The sequence below is a fragment of the Trichosurus vulpecula genome, chromosome 1 (assembly GCF_011100635.1).
Source record: "Trichosurus vulpecula isolate mTriVul1 chromosome 1, mTriVul1.pri, whole genome shotgun sequence".
Lineage (NCBI taxonomy): Eukaryota > Metazoa > Chordata > Mammalia > Diprotodontia > Phalangeridae > Trichosurus > Trichosurus vulpecula.
Genome location: NC_050573.1, coordinates 292,774,912 through 292,797,570, shown reverse-complemented (window position 1 = coordinate 292,797,570; position 22,659 = coordinate 292,774,912). Strand labels below are relative to the sequence as shown.

Below are 22,659 nucleotides of genomic sequence, written 5' to 3'. Positions count from 1 at the left end.
AAAACCGTTAAAGCTCTTAATTTATCTAATTAAATTAAAGATAATGCTCAAAAATCAAGAAATAGTTCTCCCATATTTTTCTATCATTGCAAATTATCAAATTAATTTTAATGATTAATGATTAATAATCCCTACTTACTATTACCCCCATCTCTAACTTTTGAAATAGCACCTATCCTCAAAGTGCAGGCCAAATGCAATCTACTTCCTGAAAGCATCAATGAAACTCTTGACTGTATGTGACATCTTTATCCTCCTAATTATTCCATATCATGACACTTAGAGGCAGCCAGGTGGCCCAGTAAATAAAGTACTGGACCTTCAGTCAGAAATATCTGACAATTTTAAATTCAGCCTCTACACTAAATAGTTGTAGGACCTTGGTGAAGGCAGGAAGTTGGTGGCACAGTGGATAGAGTACAGGGCCTGGAATCAAGGCAACTCATACTCCTGAGTTCGAATCTGGCCTCAGATAATTACTAGCTATGTGACCCTAGGCAAGTCATTTAATCCTGTTTGCCTTAGTTACCTCATCTGTAAAATGAGCTGGAGAAGGAAATGGAAAACTTAATATTTCTGCCAAGAAAACCCCAAATGGTGTCACAAAGAGTCAGACATAGCTGAAAAACAACTGAACAAAATGAACAATTAGCACCATCTGCAATTGGTTATAACTATTTTGTATACCTATTTTTTATATTATAAGCTCCTTCAGAGCAGGAGCTATGTCTTACTCTATCAAAATAGCTTACAGATATGGTAAGCATTCAATTGAATAGTTAACACTGTATTGATTCATTTTTTTGTTTATTTTGTTTATCATATCTGAAATAATCTTTTTTTTCAAATTGTGTTGACACTTCAATTGGTTCTGAATGGTTCAAAATGGTTCTATTACCTGATCTCACATTTGGGAACAGGAAAATTGATATGGAGCAGAAAAATATGGCTGTGATTAGAGAGCTGCTTTAACTAGCTTCTTTAAAGAAAGTTTTTCACCTCAGGGAAGTCCTAGAAGAAGAAAAATATTTAATGGCTAAGTTTACCTTTGTGTGTTCTCATGTTCTAACAGAATAAAAGATTATCACAACAAAATACCAATAAAAATCATATAAAACTATATTCTGCATATTTCCCATTTATATCTTCATATGAGCTTCTTTCATGCTTTTCTTCATAGGTTTATATTAATATATACTTTGACACTAAAATGTTCTCAGATAATGAAAAGTCGGGGGGCTTATTTTTATTGGGTGAGCTTAGAATTTCTTTTAATGTAGGAACAAGAGTATTCTCCTTATATACTCATCCTTCTCTTTACATATTAATTGCACATTAATCCCACTGCTGAGAGAGGTGCTATATTACGTACATAAGTTAAATTTTAAAATTAATTTTTAAAAATAAAAATTTAAAATTAATTTTTGTTTTATCTGATGTCTACATTAAGACTTCATATATAACAATGTTATCATAATATATTTCAGTTGTCATATTTTCTCTAATGACAAATTACCTAGATTGATAAATAGTAGATATATCTATAGATTTCTCTCATATATATATATACACATATTGAGTTACTAACCATTTATCTACATAGACTACACATTCTTAAACACATGTGTGTATTGATATTGATATCTCTATCTAGTATTGTGATGTAGTGGACAGAGAACTGGCCTGAAAGCTATGAAGAAATGGGTTTAAGTCCTTCCTCTGACACATAATGGCTAACACGGAACAATTCACTTAACTCCTCAGTACTCTAGTCTAGGTAACTGCCTAAGACTATATGTAGCAGAAAAAGTACCAACCTGAATGGGTAGAAGGAGTTTACACATCTTGGAGCCCCTCTAACAATGAAATCATATTCTGACCTATACATATATGTCCTAGAGTATTAGAATATTGAGAGGTTAAATCACATGCTCAATATCATATAGCCAGTATATGTCAGATATAGGACTTGAACCCAGGTCTCTCTAGCTTTAAGGCCAGCTCTCTACTATAACCTGATAACAGATACACATATATGTGTTCATATAGCAAGTATATACATATACAATTGAACCTCATTATTCACAGATTCAATATTTGCAAGTCTGCCTGCTAGCTAAAACTTACTTGCAACCCCCAAATCAATACTCATGTTATTTTCATGGACAAATGCAAAATAGTGAAAAATTTTAGTCTCCTGTAATGCCAAAGTCAAACAAAGTGATGCTGTGCCTTCTTGTTTTAGATCTCATAGTGTAAACAAGTGCCCTTTTCAAGGTCAATTTAGTGCCACTAAAAAGGGCTAGATTTTTTTTTCATTTTTGTGCTTTTTCTTGGTGATTTTGCTATTTAAAATGCCCCCCCAACATAGTATTCAGATGCTAATATTCCCAAAAGTAGATATTGATGTGTCTTACAGAGAAAAAATTATGTTAGATAAGCTTTATTTAGGTGGGAGGTATAGAACTGATGACTGAGTCCAATGACTTAGTACATACAGAAAAAGGAAGAGGAAATTCACTAATTTATATGTGAGGCTGCTCTGGAAAGTGCTAAAGTAAAAGTTGTGACCCAAGGCTTACAGGAACCTAACTCTGTATTTCCCCCAGGAATAATGGCTCAATGTTCTCTATTTCATTGTTCACAATGACTTTACAGAATATAACTACTGAGAATGACAAGAACTGACTCTGTGTGTGACTCTCCATTATTTCATTATGGCAGTCCTCACACCAACATGTATCATGACCCTTCTACGCCTTCCTGGTTTGATAAGTTGACATGATCAAAAAAAAAGTTATTACATAACAACAAACCTTTTGGAAATGACTCTCTACTTTGCTAAGGTAGTCCTCAGACAAAGGGCTAATCCAGGGTGCGGAACCTGCAGTCTACTTGAGGACTAAAGGGCCACATGTGGCCTTGAGGCTGCAGGTTCTCCACCCCTGGGCCTGCTAATCCACTGTCAGAGCTTTCCCATTTGGTAGGATCTAATAGAGTATGTAGTCCACTATCATATATTTCAAGAAACTGGGATGACCTCTAGGGCACTAGAAGATTTCAAAATAGGACTTTAGTAAGAGTTTCCATTTGTATTTGATAATAAAAACTATACTAAACCCCATCTCTATTTATTTGTTAAAAAAAATTATGTTTTAGATGCTTCCTGAGGGAATCAAAAAAAGGTGGACAGAACTTGGTTTTTCTCTATTTACATATTTCCTTTATCCCTCAGTCCTCTTTAATTTAATTGATATATTTCATTATTTGGGAAGTCCTCAGGCAGAGACCTTCTGACTGCTTTTCTTGGATGTGATATGGCAGATTCCTGATCAGTTATGGAATAGTCTAGGCAATCTGTGAAATTGCTTCCAACAATGAGATTCTATGATCCTTTTGGTAGTCTGACTAATGGTTTGAATACATTGTTCTTGAATCATGAGGTTAATGGACTAGACAGGACCTTGTATGTAGATAAATAATAAGGTAAATAATAATTATTGGTTGACTGATTAAACTTGCCTTTTTTAAAATTTTCTTTTCTGTCACTGTTCAAAGTTCTTATTTTCCTGTAAAACAATTTCTACTTTTATGAAATATTGACAAAAGTTATAACATCTTGAATATGAATATGCTACACAGAGCTAATATTCTGGTTAGCTTTGCCAAACTGCTTTTTCTTCTTTACTTTTTAATTAAATCTCAATAAATAGCAGGATAATATACTTAGAAATGAATGTGATATAAAAACTTAAAGTATCAATAAAAGTAAGAATTTTTTTTCAAAATATGTTCTGATTTCTTTTAACAAGCCAGAACAAATCACACTGAGTAAAACTCACCCAATGTAATAAGATGTTCTTTTTGTAGGACAATAAACTCTCTCTTTTTTTGAAGTATAAGAAGAAAGCATACTTCACCACATGATTTAGCCCATCTTAACCCAAACTACAATAATCATTTCTGTCTATTCTCTGGAGACTGGTCTCATAAGGTACAGTACCTTCTGAGAAATAGTGCCCTGTAGAATCAAGACACCAAGTTAAAACAAAACTTAAAATTTAGGCTCTATCTTTATGACAGTTGAAAACTAAAAAAAAATTTATTCACTTTACATGTTCCTCGTTTTGAAAAACGGAAAAAAAATTATCTTATAACGTTCTTTCTAAAGCTCTTCTTTGTATACAAATTATCCAAGAAGAAAGCATATTATTTTATACTATTATGCTATTTTCATGCTAAAAGTACAGTGTTGGTAGGTAGGTAGGTGGATGGATGGATGGATGGATGGATGGATAACATTTATATAGCTCCTCAAGGCTGGCAAATAACTTTATGAATATTATCTCATTTTAATCCTAAAAATACTTCCTGGGAGGAAGATATTATTTTTATGATAAAATTATACTTTTAAACCTTAAGCCTAAATATCATACTTCCAAACCTTAAAAAAAAGAAATCTTAATTATTATTATTGCATACTGTGCTCATTATGTTGATCAAAATATTTTAAATTGAATCTATGGTGTCACCTCAGAGCTACTGAAAGAAGATATTAATCTTCACAGTATTTTATTATTTCAATAACTTTTCCCCAAATCTTCATGAAATCTTAAGTGGTAATAAGTCTTATTTCCCATTTTGCTCATTTAAGCACACCTACCTTTCAAAAAAATCATCAAAACTACTATCTATATACACACATGTATTACATATATGTATATACACAATATACATATATGTGTATATATATATATATATTTCATCAAAAAAGAAAGTAAAAATTAGATGAAACTTGAAAACCATTAAATACCAGGGCTAAAAATGGAAGTTGAAGTTTGTCACACCACTACCCAAATTGATATGTAAAAAGACAAGGTAACTGATGAAAGATTCTGCCTTTCCTTTATTTTTTGATGTTCGTTTTTCTTTCTTTTTGTGTTGAATGCATTTTTTATTTAATTTTATTTCTTTTTTGTTACATTTTAAGTTCCAAACTATCTCCCTCCCTCTCTCCCCACCCCACACTAGAGAAGGCCACCATCCAATGCAGATTTATAATTATGTGTAAAACCATACAATGTGTACTGCTTTTTATCAGTTCTTTCTTTGGAGATAGATAGCATCTTCTTTCACAGGTCCTTTATTATAGTTGATCTGAGTACTTACAGTATTCAGACTGACTTGACTGTTCACAATTATTCCTCAAACAATATTACTGTTATTATGTACTATGGCATCCTAGTTCATTCAGCTCACTTCATTTTTCATTATTTCATGCAAATCTTTTCATGTTTTTTTTTCCTAAAATCAACCTTCTCATCATTTCTTAAAGAGCAGTAGAATTGCATCAAAATCATGTATACCACAATTTGTTTAGCCATCCCCCAATTGATGGGCATCCCCTTAATTTCCAGGTCTTTGACACCAAAAAAATTGGCTAAAAAATTTTAGAACATATAGGTTCTTTTTTCCTTTTTCACTGATCACCCTAAGAAATAAACCTAATAATGCTATTGCTGGGTCAAAGGGGATACACAGTTTTATATCTCTTTGGGCATAATTCCAGATTGCTCTCCAGAATGGTTGAATCAGTTCACAATTCCATCAACAGTGTATTATTGTCCCCAATTTTCCACATGCCCTCCAATATTTGTCATTTTTCCCTTCTCTCATTTCAGTCAATCTGATAGGTTTGAGATTATATCTCAAAGTTGTTCTAATCTGCATTTCTCTAATCAATAATAATTCAGAGAATTTTTTGATATGATTACATAGTTTTTATATTAATTATATATCATATATAAATCAAGTAATATAATATAGTATATATTATATTATATGTATTATAATGTATATACTATATGTAATAATAAAATATACTATATTATATAATAATATACTATATATGTATATAAAATAAAATATACTATAATAATATATACTATAATAATACAGTATGTAAAATATTAATCATATAATCATGTGATTATATATAGTTTTGATTTCTTCATCAAAAAACTGCCTATTCGTATCCTCTGACCACTTATCAATTGGGAAATTGACTCATATTCTCATAAATTTAACAAAGCTCTCTACATATTTTGAGACATGAGACCTTTATCTGAGAAACTGACTATAAAATTTTTTCCCAATTTTCTGTTTCCTTCTAATCTTGGCTACATTGGTTTTATTTATACAAAAACTTTAACTGAATATAATCAAAATTATCCACTTTTTTCTCACAATGTACTCTGTTTCTTGTTTATTCAAAAATTCTTCTCCTATTGATAAGTCTGATAAGTAATGTGTTCAACGTTCTTCTAATTTTGTTTTGTTTTATTATATATCCTTTTATATCTAGGTCATGTATCCATTTTAATTGTATTTTGGTAAATGGTATAAGATATTGATCTATACCCAATTTCTGACAGACTGCTTTCCAATTTTCCCAACAATTTTGACCAAATAGTATATTCTTATCCCCAAAGCTCAAATCTTCACATTTTTCAAACAAAAGGTGACTATAATCATTTACTACTATATATTATATGTCTACTCTGTTCCACTGATCCACCTTTTTATTTCCTAGCTGGTACCAGATAGTTTTGATAATTACTGCCATATAATATAATATAACATAATATAATATAATATACTTCCTTTACTTTTTTCATTAATTCCTTTGATATTCTTGAAAATACTTAAACAAAATTATGATTATTAAACTATATTTTAACTATTTCAAAGTCTCTCATTAAGTTCAGCAAAATTGAGGTGAGGGAATGGGAAGGGAAGTCAATAAGCATTTATCTAGTGCCTACTATGTGCTAGGCATTGTGGTAAGGGCTTTGCAAATATTATTTCATCTAATCCTCACCCTGTGAAGTAGGTGTTGTAATTATCCCCATTTTAGAGTTGAAGAAACTGAGGTAAACTAAGTTTAAGTGGTTTGCCCAGAGTCACACAACTAGTGTCTAAGACCAGATTTAAACTCATGTCTTCCTGAATCCAGGCTTAGTGCTCTATCAAAGTGTCTTTACTAGACCTAAGAGAAAATGCAGATTACCAAGTGTTGACATAAGATACTTATTAATGAATTTTATTTTCAGAGTTATTGTTTTGAACATTTGCGATATAGCTTTGATTTTTCAGTTATGTTTCATAAGAACAAATTCTGGCTGTTGGACTTATGCATGGTCACATTATTCATTAAATATTTCTGATGCAACCATTAAACTTTTTTACCATAAATAATAAAACTATGTAGCATGGATTCATTTTTATTTACAAAGACCATTCATATGTGTAATGCAGTTATCAGAGAAACATATTTAGATAAAAATTACTTTAAAGATTATGTTATTCCTTTCTGGTAATCCTGGCATAAACTGAGAAGCAATGTAGCCACTAATATTTATAAATCAAGTATGGGAAATGGCCCCTTAAACATATATAAGACACAACTGCATGTACATTGTATGCTTAATGTCACTATAATAAGGATCATTTAATTTCCTTTTAAACTACAGAGCTTTAGTGTTGGTTGCTCAATGAGTTGAATTGCTCAATAAAAGTAAAGTAAGAAAGGAAACACAACTGACCAAAAAAAAGGCTTTTTTAGACAAGGTAGATGGCCATTTAATGGGAATACTTTAGAGAGCAGAGATGTATCTGGGAGTGCATTCTATTAGTCAACCACTACGGTCTCTTCCATACTCTAGGTTCCATGAAATAAATATGTAAGTCTTAGAAAGGAAAGAAAAGGGGGGGGGGACAGAGAGGGAGAGGAAGAGGAAGAGGGAGAGAGAGAGAGAGAGGGAGAGAGAGAGAGAAGAAATTATTAACATGTCACTGGGTCATTCTGAAAAATTGTTTGATAGAATACTGAAAACTTCTATATGCTAAGAAACCTTGACATCTTTGTTCCTCATATCAGCCGTGTGTGTGTGTATGTGTGTGTGTGTGTGTGTGCGTGTATATAAAATGATTTTTCTTATCCATTAATGGATTTTTCAATTAATTCCTATACTTTTTAACTAAGTACTCCAATATGTCTTAAGGATCAGAATCTTCTTTATACCAAATTTTACATGCTAAATTTCATTTATAATAATTTCCCAACATATTGAGAATAGATATCTGATTTTAGTGAAATTCTAATATGATTCCCAAAAAACAAATGATACCCAAAGATAGATCAAAATGAAATGGTTGTAATTTGTAAGTTTGTCCAAAAAGGTGGTGAAAATCAAACCTTTACAGCATGACAAATTCAAAATGTGGAAATAATTCACATGTTATTTGCAGGTATGTTATTTCAAAATGACAATGACTAATGTGAAACCATTAACCTTCATACTGTTCACAAAGATGGGAATTATTATGTCCGTGTTCATATTTAAAATATAGATAACTTTGATAAACTGAACTCATCAGAAAAATGAGGCATCATGGTACAGACAAAACAGTACAGAATTCTGAGCCAGAAGACCAAAGATCAAATTTCAGCTTTGCCCTTTCCTAAGTACATTACCTTGGGAAAACCATTTAACCTTTCTTAAAGTAAGCTTCCTCAGATATAAAGTGAAGAATTAAACTAGATGACTCTTAAAGTTCCTTCTGGATCTAAATCTAAACCTATGAAGCTCTGATCTTTCTTCCTCTACCTACCATGCCTCCAAAATTCCCTGTTTCTCTTAGGAACGCCATTATCCTCCCAATCATCTTTGATCATAACCTCAGTATTGTCCTAAATTCTTCCCTTTTCCTCACACCCTAGATATAAATCTTAGTATTAATTTCTCCAGAATATTTCTCCCATATATCCCCTTTTCTCTGTTCACATGTCTAACGCCTATTTCCAGACCTCTTTACCTCTTACCTGGAAAAGTGGAATAGTATGTTCATCAGATCCAGGTTTTCCACAGAGCTGCCAAATCATGATCATTATCAACATCATCATAAATCATCATCCTAAAGTTTGGGACTGACTACATCATTATGCTACTCCAAAACACTTAGAGGCACCCTATTGCCTCCAAGAAACCATAAAAACCCTTTATCCTACTATTTAAGCCCTCTTTGGCCTTTTTTAATACTCATCTTCATATATCCTCTCTTCCAGCTAACCTGTCCTTTTTGCTCCGCCTTCTAACTCCACACTTTGTGGAAACTTTCCCCTGTGCCTGGAGTATATATTTACCTTTCCAAGTACCTAACTTCTTTCAAGGTTTGTTAGCTCATATTCTGGCTCCTGAATCAAGCCTGCCCTGATCATCCAGGCTATTAATGATCTCTCCTTCAAAAATTTTTAGAGCTCTTTGTCTGTTTTCCTCTTTACTCCCTCAACCCCTTACTCTAAATTATACATAACTATACTCATATTGCAACTTATTAAAATTTAAGCTCCCCAACAAGATTATTATTTCATTTTTTGTGTTTATGTCAGCAGTACCTAAAACACTGCCTTCTACATAAAAAGTTGTTGAATTGATTTAATTGTATAACTCTATGCCAATAAATGAATCACTGATGGAATATCAATAAACCTATTTCCGATCTAAACCACTGTTGCCATGTAGGGTACATGAGATAAATAACAATATAAGATGATGGTATGCATATGGAAAATTTTTTTATTTGACTGACCAATATCAAATACTTTACTTGCATGTAAGGAGATTGCATTAATTTGCTTTAAATCCTGGATTTTAACATGTAAACATTCAAATATTCTGGACCAGCATTTGATTTACCAGCACATCAAATTTTTAGGTGACGAAAATGGTCAGAGATGGTGAAAAGAAGTGAAGAAATTTCAAATCTTCCAGCATAGCCACAAAAAAGGAGCACATTCAGGAGATCACTGAATGATGATCTTGTTCTGCCCATGATTTTTTTTTCATGTTACTGAAGTCAGCCTGAGGCAGGGTTGGTGTGCATCAGTGAGACAGGAAGAAGAAAAAGTCTGAGTTTTGAAGACCAGACAAAAAAACACTTTTAAGCCTTTTTTCTTCTTCTTCTTCCTTGAACACTCCAGAGAGGGCAAAGGACAGAGAAACATGGACTGTCTGAACAGAGAATTTAAGTGCTTTCTACCTCCCACAATGACAAAAGACAGCAAGAAAGAGCATAGGATGATCATCATGAATTTTTTAAAACATCCTGGTGTTGGTAATTGGTGATTTTTTTAATAAAAGAGAACTAGCCTCTATTTAACAATTTTAAATTCATTTTTGGTATAGATCAGGTTTCAGTGAAGACAGGGTAGAATGAGGACACCTACAAAGTTCTTCAGAGAATCTAGGTAATCCTTTGGATTCATAGAATCCCAAGTGCATTTTCCCGTATTAGAGACAAACTCTCCACCATTTTCCAGGCACTCATAAGCCCTATGACATCATAAGCCAATATTCCCCAACATTTTGCAGTCCATAAAATACCCATCAATTTGTCAGTACATTTTATTTCCAACCAAATGGAGGGAAATTCCTCCAATTTCATCATCCATTTTCAAGAACATTATGTGTACCTACAAATACAACCTAACAGTGTTCCTTCTTCTCCTCAATATACTTAATTCTATCTAAAACCTCCACTCGTTGGAAAAGGGTAGTAAGGAAGTCTAAAACAAATGTTGCTTACGAGGTAGATCTTTGTGTTACAAAAATGCATTAAATTAATGCTGCTAAGTCTATTTGATGAAAATGAGCATGTGTTTATTTATAGCTAAGAAAATACTGCATTGTCAATGTAATACAAAAACTATAGATTCAGACATAAAAATATGACACCACAGAAGTCTGGATTTTGAAACACAGGTAAGAAATATGTGTGTGGCTGCTAATCTGAAACATAAAAAAAAAACTTAGGAAATGTAGGAATTCATTACAGACCACCTTCAAATTAAATACATATATATGTATATGTGTGTGTGTATATATATATATATATATATATGTATGTACATATATATATATATATAGTTCATTACTAAAGAGATGAGTGACCACTTAAGTAAGAGTCCAGAAGAAAATAATTATTATAGTAATAATAGTTCACATGCATAAAGAACCCTAAAGTTCGCAAAGTGTTTTACATACACTATCTCACCTGATTCATATGATAACCCTATGAGATAAGTAAAAGGAACACTTCAGTGATCTCTTTACAATATAAAAATCCAAAAGTATAAAGGACAACAAAATAGACACTATCATTCAATAGTAAGGAGCGTTAAACTGCTATGCTTAGAATCATAAGAAAAAAATGTTTTTTTAAAAGTCCATGACCTGATGACGTGTTTACCAAGATTTATAAACAGGATAAAGAGATGATTCTTTTTTTTCACCATAGCTATCAATATGATTCTTCCAATGTTTGAGTGGTATGTACTTTCAGGTACTTGAAAATATATTGTGATGTATCTATATAATATTTTCCCTAAGTAATCCCAAAGAGATGAATTTACATAGGGTCCAAAAGACACACAGAGAATAGAGAGACTCAAAAAGCTGAAGATAACTGTATAAACAGATAATCTAATGCATTCTTATAAGTAACAAAACTAAGGCAAAGACAAATGAAGAGACTTGCTCAAGAGCATACCTAAGTAGCCGAATTAGTATTTAAACTCACTTCAAAATGAGCAAGATTACTATTACATTCCACCACCTCTCATTCAGTCTCTTTTCAGTTAAGATGCAACATCACCAACAGCTGGCAGCAGTAATTCAATGGCAAGTATCGAAGTAGTGGAGAAGATAGAAATGAGATTCATCGGATAGCCTCAACATGTCTACACGTTAAACTAACAAAAGTATTGGATATCATCAGCAGTCTCTCACAGTTATTAACTTCTTTACCCAGAGAAGATTATAACAATTTGAATGCTAATCCTTGGTATATTCAAGACAGAATTTATTGTAACCCATCAAAAATATCCACATCTGATTAAGTCAAGGCTGACTAAAGTCATTTTGCTATAATTATATTTTATAAAGTTCAAGTTAATGTAAAAGTTATTGTTAGTAAGTGACCACAGTAATCTAGTGTTTGATAAACACAAAGATCTAAGTTTTTAGAACAGGAACTCAATATTGGACAAAAAGTGCTGAGAAAACTGGAAAACAGAAAAAAGTAGGCATAGATCAGCATCCCACACCATATATGAAGATGAGGTCAAAATGGATAAAGGATTTAAACAGAAAGTGTAAGTAAACTAGAGGAGTGTGGAAAAATGTACCTGTCAGATGTATGGATAAGGGAAGAGTTTATGAGCAAACAAGACATAGAGAAAATGACGGGAAGTAAAATAGATAATTTTTATTCCATAAAATTAAAAAAGCTTTTGCAAAAACAAAACTAATATAGCCAAAATTAAAAGGAAAACAGGAAACTGGGGAAATTTTACAGCATATTTCTCTGATAAAGGCCTCACTTCTCAAATACATATATAACTGAGACAAAATTATAAAAATAAGAGCCATTCCCCAGTTGATAAATAGTCATAATATGAACAGGCAGTTTCTAGAAGAAGAAATCAAAGCTCTCAACAGCCACACGAAAAATATGTTCTAAATCACTATTTATTAGAGAAACATAAATTTAAACAATTCTGATGGACCATTTCACACCTATCAGATTGGCTTACATGACAGAAAAGAAAAATTACAATGGTGGAGATAATGTGGGAAAATTGGGACACTAATGCAATGTTGGTGGAATGGTGAATTAGTTCAACCATTCTGAAGAACAGTTTGGAACTATACCCAAAGAAGTATAAAACTGTGCATATTCTTTGACTCCGCAATACCATCATTAAGTATGTAACCCAAAGAGATCAAAGGGAAAAGTTTTTACTTTTACAAAAATATGCATAGCATCTCTTTTAGTGGTGTCAAAGAATTGGAAAATGGAGAACGGCTGAACAAGTTGGTATAGGATTGTGATTAAATACTATTGTGCATAAGAAAAGATGAGTAGGATGGTTTCAGAAAAATCTGGGATGACTTATATGAACTCATGCAAAGTGAAATGAGTAGAACCAGAAGACCACTGTACACAGTGATACCAATATTGTAAAGACGATTACTTGTGAAAGTCTTAGCTCCTCTGATCAAGACAATGATCCAAGAAAAATTCAAAGAACCCATGAGAAATCCAAAAAACCTCCAGAGAGAAAACAGATGAACTCTGAATGCAGATTGAAGTATACTTTTTTTAAACTTTATTTTTCTTGGGTTTTGTTTGCTTTCTTTTGCAACATGGCTGATATGAAAATGTTTTGCATGACTTCACATGTATAATTGATATCAAATTACTCACCTTGTCAAGGACGGGGTAGGGGCAAAAAGGAGGAGGAGAATTTGGAACTCAAACAAATTTTTAGTGATTGTTAAAATCTTTTACATATGATTAGGAAATATTTAACAAAATAAATAAAAAATATATTTAAATGATTGGATACATAAATAATTAAATAAATTAATGTTATTCTTAGGCAATGCATCTGGACCTGTGAGAAACTTGCTATGAGGGTTATAAATATTACTAAAAGTCATCAAGGCAGATAATTATGTGAAAACTGCACTAACTCTGTTCTAGAAAAGCACTTGCTAAATATTTTCAACAATTAAGCAGGTGGTGTGCTGCATCTCAATGTAATTCTATAATCAATGGATAGAGAACCACTTTTTAGGTATACTGTAGGAGGAATTCTTTTCTCAGGCAAGTTGGGATGAAATAACCATATTAGACCCTTTCAGATATGAAATTCTGTTATAATAAAGTGTTACAGATTATTAAGAAAAAAATCAGATTACATGTTAGCTTTTATACATCAAATAATTTGAATCTTAAAATTGTTACAGAAGTTAAAGATTGTCTAGTTCAACCTCTTATCCATTTCATGAATCCCAATTAAAATATCCTCAGTAATGTATCCTCCAGTATCACCAATGATGAGGAACTCACTACTTCATAAGGCATTCCATCTTATTTTCAGAAAATGTTTTTAAAAAGATTTTCCACATATTGAAAAGGTAATTGTTTCACTATAACTCCCAGATCTTGGTCTTAGTTTTGTGCTCTAGACAGCTGCAGATATAATTGCAATCACTCTTCTACATGACAAGACTTGGATAGCTACTGTGTACCTCATAGATCTTCTCTCCATGTTAAACATTTCATATTCTTCATTCAGTCTTCACATGGCAAGATTTGAAGTTCTTTCCTCATCTTGACTGCCCCCTACTCCTGCCCTAGACACATGCTAGTTTGTCACTATACCCAATAAAGTGTTACATGCAAAATATTCAATATATGGTCTGACTAGGACAAAGTATAACAGAACTACCATTCTTCCTGTCTATGAAACTTCTTTTCCATTAATGTGGTCCCCCCAAAAATCACACTTTTTAAAAGCTATTACACTATTTATTCAAAGTGAAATAAGAATATGATCTGTCCTTCTTCCCCCATCCCTACCCCACCATGAACTATCTAGTTATACCTCTCCCATTATGTATTCATGCAATTATTAACTTAAACATCAACCTTAATGTTTATCCCTATGTGATGGCAAGCAGGGTGGGACTTTTTGCCTTTGTTTTTTCTTTAGGAGTGCTTTTCAGCACTAAGACAGTCAAGTACCTTTGATAAGTATTGCCTTTCAAATGTAATGGCAAGCAATGTGGACTTTTGCTGTTTTTTTTGTTGGAGTGCTTTTCAGCACTAAGGTGAAAGTGTGCCTTTGATTGAATCTTGCCTTTGTTTCAATCAAGAGTCTTTGATTGAATTGGGAGTCTTTGATGACTTTTTTAAGTCACAGGAAGTCTTAGGTCACATGGGTTTGAGTCTCATGGTTGTGCACCCTTTGACCCTGAAGAAGTGTATATATACTCTGAGGTTAGCATTTTATTTGGGGGGTTTCACTCATGGGAAGAGTGCGTGGTTTGGCCAGATGAGGCTGTGGGTAGCTGCTGTTAAGGAGCCCCCCAGCTTTGAAAAACCCAGATGTTGTTGCTTCTCTCTCTGTATACATTGCTACGGATAGATGAGTTTGTGTCATTTGATCTGTTTATATAATTTCTGCTTATAATTTCTGTTTGTATTCTCTCTGAAGTTCAGGGTACTGGCTTTTCCCCCTGAACTAAATGAATGATATATGTCTGTTTAATTAAAGTAAGACTGTTAACGCTTTAAAGTTGCTTTCCTTAGAAAAGCAGATCAAAAAATCTGAGATAGCGGGCCTCCTGTGTGCTGGTGTTTCTGTTCTTACACAGCCACAGTGGTGGCAAGTAGCATTGTTGTTACACCATATTAAGTTTCATCACATTAAATTCAGCCTCCTCATTCTAGTCTGCTGAGATCTCAACCAATCCTGATTCTTTCACACTAATAACTATTCATCCTAGATTTGTATAACCTATATATTTTATTGGTATGCCATCTATGTCTTCGTGTATATCGCTGGCAACAGTGTTGAACAGGGCAGTCCAAAAGACAAAGCTCTGCAGCATAATGCTAGAGTACTACTATCTGTACTTCTAAGTTGACCTCACTACATTAATTACCACTGTGAATCCAGTCCTTCAACCCGTTATGGATCTCCCTAACTTTATCATACAGCAACATTTCTCTATCGTACCCTTAAATACATTGCAGATGACTGCTGCCAACCCCCTTGCTGAAATTCAGTTATACTATACTTATAGAGGTTCTCTGATCTGCCAGTCTTGTAAGCAAGTGAAAAAACAGAATTAGGTTAGATTATCACAACCAGTTCCTAGTGAATCTACTTTGATTACAAGTGATTACCCCCTTCCCTTTCTAATGACTCACAAAACAAACAAAAAGGAATAATTTATTCTAAAGTTTATTAGGGAAAAAAATAATGCTAGTTGTAAAATATGTCTTCCTCTTTGGAAAAATCAGTAAAACATTCGCCACTTTCTAGTCCAATGGCACATCCCCTCCCTTGTTCCACCCTTCCTTAGTCATCACTTAAAATAGTTCAGCAACTATATTTGAAAATTATTTCTGCAGCCTGGGATGTAAATTATTTGTATCAGGTGAAATGAATTCATTTTATATAGCAAATTCTTCCCTTGCTCTCTCAAACTATCTTGGACTCCCAATAATTTTTCAATCATTGTCACTCCAGGCCTTTTAGTGTGAATACTTTTCTTTATCACCAAGAAGGTGTATGCAAAGGACTTTTGTAGTCCCATGTTGTTGTTGTTATTGTTTTTAATCTCTTATTCAATGACATTAAACCACTTGCCCCAAGAAGTCGGTCTACCCGTTGCTTGGTCACAAAGAGGGAGTCATGCTTAGACAGTAGTTTGTCAGGTTCAATGAATTAGTAATGTGATGTGGTGCCCGATAACCTAATGTGAGAGATGCCATTCCCAAGAATAAGAAGGTGCCAATTCTCACTGTACTCTCTGTTAGTTAGACCATATCTGGGGTGTTGCGTTTATTTGTAGGTGGTACAATTTAGGAAAGGCCTTCATAAATTGGAGTGTCCAGAAGAGGTAATTCAAGATGGTAAAGGGCCTGGAATCCATGACATAGGAGAATCAATTGAAATAGAAATGTTTAATCTAGAGAAAAGAAAATTCATGAAGAGTATGATAACTATATTTAGTTAGTTAAAGGATTATCATGTGGAAGAGTAGTGAGGTTTGTTTTTTTCATCTCACAAGGAAGTTGCTAAGAAGCAAACCAAGTTTGATTTCAGGAAAAACGTCCTAACCATTACACCAGTAAAAAAAGTAAAATAAGCTGAATATATATAGGCATATTGGGTACTTCCTTACAGGAGGTCTTTACACAAAATCTGGATGAGCACTTATTGAATGTGTTTTTGCTATGATCTTTTTGGAGGGAGAGAGATGGATTGTACTAGGTAGTTATTGAGGGCCCTTCCAACTCTAGGAATCTGTGGTTCTCAAAGTGTGATCCAGGGCCACTTCCACAGGATCCAGAAGGTCAAAACTATTTTCATTATAATACTAAGATATTTTTATTTCTAATATTGTAAATATCTATAAACAAAACTCATATAAACAAAAGCTCTGTGGGGAGTTTTTAATATTTTTTTAGATTGTATAGGGGTCCTGAAAGCAAAAATTCTGAGAAACTGTTCTATATAATGTTATTTATTGAATTAACAGCACATCTTCCAAAACTGTTGAAAAATTAACATCCTGTAAAAGTACAAAAAAGAACAGCAACAAAAAAAAAAAACTGAATCAGAGCTAGTATTCCCTAATCCTGAGAAAAACATGTTCTAAAAGTTCCAGATCAGCCAGGCGCAGTGACAGACATCTGGCACATAATAAGTATGTAATAAATGTTTATTGACTGAATGTTTACTGACTATTAGGGAGACTGAAGCTGGTAGATTGCTTGAGTTTGGGAGTTCTGGGCTTCAGTAGGACTAAAATCTGTTCCAAGTCCAGCATTAATATGGTGAGGTCCCCACCTTCCTAAGAAGGAATGAACTGGTCCAGGTTGGAAAAATGTCTCAAGTCACAGCTTCCATGCTGATCAGTGTGGCATCAGATTCATAAGTGGCTACTGTATTTCCACCATAGGAAACCCATTCTCAAAAAATAAAATAAAATAAAATTCTAGACCCAAATGACAGTGGTCACAAGCTCCATTTTACATAAAGCTATGATCCTTGAATTTCCTGCAGATATAATATCCAACTTCTTTAAGAGTTTAATCGTATAACCATATTGAAATTACTTTTTTGGAGGACTGGCTATATAGAGCACTTGAATTGGAATCAGGAAGACTTGGCCTAGAACTTACTAGCTCTGTGACCCTGGGCAAGACAGCCTCTCTCTGCTTCAATTTCTTCATCTGTAAAATGGGGGCAATAATTTATTTCCCAAGGTTGTTGTGAGGATAAAATGAGGTAATATTTGCAAAACTTAAAGTGCTATATAAATGTTAGTTATTATTAAATTAATAAATACGTCACTTAACTAGCTCCTATAAAGAGACTGAATGGAAAAAAAATTCTAAAAGGGCTCACTGTTGTAGCCCAGGGAACAGAATCACAGAAACTCAGAGGATGAAGGCATTGAAGAATCTCTAGAATCCACTTTGAAACATCTTAACCAAAGTGAGCGTCCAGTACTAACTCAAACATCAGAAGATTGATCTCTCTGTTGCTACTGGGCTCCAGCATTCCACAGTTGTGCATCATCTTATTTGAAACTGTTTTTCAAAGGGCAGTGGGGTGACTCATCTTAAGCAAAGACGTGAAAAAGTTCCGGGGTGAAGACACCGAAGCACAGACTAGCAACAGAAGTAGCAAATGGCAGCTACAACTACACATCAGTGAGTGATCATCAGATATTGCAAATGCAAAGGACCTCTAATAAGGCGCTGATCTCTTCAGCCAGGCATCCAAATGGATCCTAATAATTCGGTAGTAAATTACTCAAATATGAAAGATTATATGTATAGAAGAACATACTAAAATGTGTATAATAAACCTTTATTTCATGGCTATTTTTGTTTTCTTCCTATTTGGCATGTATTTTATGCCACCATTAGTTATAAAGGCGATATAAATTAAGTTGTCCATAAATAGCAATGGGGGAAGGGAATCCTCATTTATTTAGTGCCTACTATGTTATAGGCACTGTGCTAAGCATATTTACAAACATTACCTCATTTTATCCTCAAAGCAAACATGAGTGGTAGGTGCTATTATCATTTCATTTTACAGCTAAGGCTGAGCAGTGTTCGAGGCCACGTTTGAACTCAGGACTTCCTTACTCCAGTCCAGGCACTTCTATTTCCTGCCAAGTTGCCTCTAAAACCATGAATGCAATATACAATAGTAAAGATGTATTGTATTCAAATTAACTGCAGGGAAACATTTTATATACCATCCTCCACTTCCTCTGACTTCTATTTCTAAACGGGAGCTTTGTTCTGGTACCCAGGTTGCATCACCCAATTTTAAAAGGTCTACTTGGAAGAGGGAAGTTGATTCTAATCTAGGCAAGAAGAGAGAAGCAAATATAACCACTGCTGGGATCTGCTGGCTCTTTCTGCTTATTAAGTGGATTAAAGCAAAAAGCAATGAGTGTGTGTGGGTGGCGAGGGAGGGGGGGAAACATCTGCCCCAGCAGCACTCTGACAATACTAGTTCCTGGTGTGAGAAAACAATTCAATCCAGCAATACTAATACCACAGGAGGAACAAAAAGGGGCAACTGGGCCTACACTGTCAACTATGGCAGAATATGATGCTACAAAGGATACCTGGTACCTGCTTCTTGAAAACACAATCATAGATTTATAGATCAGAGGGATTCTGGAGGTCATTGAATCTATCCCTTTCATTTTGCAAACAAGGAAACAGGTCCCCTAAAAGATTGTGACTTGCTCCATGGCACCAAGGTACTAAATAGTACAGAATAAATATGACAAAAAGATTTTTTGGTGAATTTAACTACAAATGTGAGCAGCGGAACATTAGGCTATCCAGTAATATGGATTTCTCACGTTCCTAGATTGGAGCTCCACTGAGGAGAGGCATGATAATCCTCACAGCTTTTTGTATTACTAGCACTTCTAGCACAAAGGTCACACATAAATTGTCAAGAGGTTAGGGTCGTAAGGATAAATGCATAAATAAATTCCTAGAGACCAGATAAAGGCTAATAAGGCTCCATAGCCTATATCAAGCACATTAGTGAGTTGGTATATGTGCCACTAACAGCAATAAAGGGCTAGTATATCTATACGTAATTAAATTCATCAGGTAAGATAAAGGTCAGGTACTACAAAACACACTGTATAAATTCCTAAATTTCCAGAACACTAAGCAGTTTCCCAGGATGACGGATCAATGCAATTCTCTTTTTCTCTTTCCCCCTTCTAAAAGTGTGTGTGTGTGTGTGTGTGTGTGTGTGTGTGTGTGTGTGTGTGTACACACACCAGGTAAATGCTCTCTGTGAGTAATCCAGCCTTAGTTAACTGAATCCTGACAAGAAAAGACGAAAGATAAACATTTGTATTGATTACGGATGACAACTGATTATATAGGTTCAAATCCTGCCTCTAGTTCTTACCATTTGTATGGTTACAGGCAAGTCACTTAAACTCTGTGCTCTAGCTTCCTCACCTGTTAAATGCAGATATGTGCAGAATTTACCTCACAATTTGTTTTGAGGCTTAACCGAGATAATGTATGTAAACTAGTAAATAAAGGCCATCTATAATTATTGCTACTTTTATATCACCTTATCTTTTATTTTATTATTACCACCACCAATGAAAATGAAAACAAATTTGCATTCATCTGTATTTGACAGAGAAGATGAAGAAAAAATGGAATAATATCCATATAGAACTTATAAATACACAGGAAGTAACAGAATATTTAGTAAAATTACAAGAAATCAAGTAAGAGGGAGACAATACAGATTGTAACTTAGAAGAGAAAGGTAACAAAAGAAGAGAGGGTAGCAACTACATAATTTGTAAGATATTTCATTCATTTGGTCACATGTTGGATTACACCTAGTTAAAAAAAGTAGTGTGATCACACTACCCATGTACTCAAGTTTAAATTTTTAAAAGGTTTCTAAGGTAAGCTGAAATGTCATAAACATATTGCATATCCCATTGATATACATACATGTATATGGAAAAAGTCACATATAGCCATGACATGATCTAGTGGAAAGAAAATCAGTCCATTCAGAAGGAGACAGATTTCAGCCTCTCATAAGACTTTACATAAAGTGAATTTCTCTGTACCTCAATATCTTTATATGTAAAAGCAGAGGATTGTAGTAGGCAGTTAGGTGCAGTGTCTGGACTGAGAAAGTTCTGGAATCAGGCCTCAGACACTTAGCAGTTATATAACCGTTGTGAAGTCACCCAGCATGCCTTGGTTTCTTCAACTGTAAAATGGGGATAATAACAGCGCCTGCCTCACCATGTTTTCGTGAGGATCAAATGAGATATTTGCAAAGCGCTAGATATTGAATAAATGCTTGTTCCCTCCTTCTAGATAGCCTCTTTTGTCTCTACAAGATACAACATTCTATTATTTTAGTTAGCTTCTGCAATCCTAAGCATTTGCATGTATGTGTGTGTACGTGTATGCATAATGTTTGATTCAATATTTACAAAGGGCACTCTTCCACAAAGCTCTTCCAAGAGCATCAGTAGGAACTACTTGTGAGACGATGAGGTGCTTAGAGAAAGAAAAGGCAACTTTGTCTTCAAACAAGGGCCTACCTGATTGGTATCTTATTGGCCCCAAATCTCTCAAATCTGCTCCACCACCCCCCCAGACCCAGACACCCACGTGCCCCTGCTCCTCCCCCTAGGCCAAAGAACTCCCCCAGATACCCGAATGGCACGTGACTCACCTGCAGCTACCATTGTTCTTGCCTCCACCCAAACAACCCAACTTTTCTTTGCTCTGGTCACTGGATAGCATATTTCTACTCCCCACTCCCTTCCCCAAATCTTCTTCCTCCTCAGGGGCTGCCGTGGGAGGGAACGGGGCTAGGATCCAGTTACTGCTCTCACATCTGCCGACCGACCTCAAGAAGGGGGTGTAAACGTTCAGCCCCCTCTTGGTAGCCTTCTCTTTCTCGGGTCCGGGGAGGCAGGCTGGGAGTGCCAAGGCACGTGGGCCCAGCCCCCAGACCAGCAGGAGGCTGCTACCCGGCTCCTTACTCTACTGCTGCTGCAGTTGGACGTCCAGGGGAAAACTCACCTGGACCGAGGAGTCGCTTGCTCCCTGGGGTTCTGGCGTTGCAATCAGCTGGGCAACAGCAGCGGCATCTCCCTGGAGTAGATTCCCCCACCCACCCCCGCGCCTACAGTGTCCGGCACGGCGTTGTACAGGGAGGAGGCAGTTTGTAGAGACCTGGGGTGAGGAGTGTGGGTGCGGTGAGGTGAAGAGCTGAGAGGGAAGGTTAAGTTGTTTCGTTCTTTGCCTTTCTTTTTTCTTTTTCTATTTTTTTTAAGTCGCTAGCAAAGACTTTACCATATGCTCTAGCGAGTATTAGCTTTGTTCAATGGCGACGGGGCAGCAGCCCGAGTCCTACGGACCGATCGATTTACTAAACAAACTGAAACGTGGGTGGGGATGTTAAACAGTAACTAGCAGCCTCAATGAAAACTGAAAGCTCCGGCAGTGGCCACCGCGGGCTCATTTCCCTGTTCCCAAGGCCCCTGGGCATGTAGCGGGCGGGCGGGCCAGTTCCAACCCCAGCTTTCTTGGAAGGCTACTGCTCCCCCTGAACCCCAGGTGCTGTTACTTTCCCTTTGCCAAATGCACGAAATGAGGTTGTCCTGGCACTGCCCCCTCCCTGCTGCACCTGCCACCAAACATCCTCGGTCACTCCAGAATTTCCAACAGAACAGAACCTGTGTCTGCCTAAGCATTCTAGAGCAGCATTTCCCCAACACCACTCCAGCCTCCCCCACTTCGGTAAAGTGCTCTCACGCCCTGAGGGCAACGATAGCAGGCCAGCCTCCAGGTTTAGCCCAGAAGTAGTGGCCTCAGGTGCATAATGCGCTCTACACTGCCTAGCCCACTTGAGTCATAGCTAGTACAGGGATGCATTCGAAATTCTCTCGGACCTCCGCCGAGGTA

At 35.2% G+C, this 22,659-nt stretch overlaps 1 protein-coding gene across 2 annotated transcripts in view; it reads right to left on the bottom strand.

The window, feature by feature from the left end:
* HNF4G (hepatocyte nuclear factor 4 gamma) overlaps nucleotides 1–22,058 on the bottom strand; it is a 187,959-nt gene extending 165,901 nt beyond the window's left edge. For both annotated transcript variants that reach the window (XM_036765037.1, XM_036765042.1), the window contains exon 1: nucleotides 21,775–22,058. The gene's annotated coding sequence lies outside the window, so the exon portion shown is untranslated. The remainder of the gene's footprint in view (nucleotides 1–21,774) is intronic.
* Nucleotides 22,059–22,659: the final 601 nt, after the last annotated feature.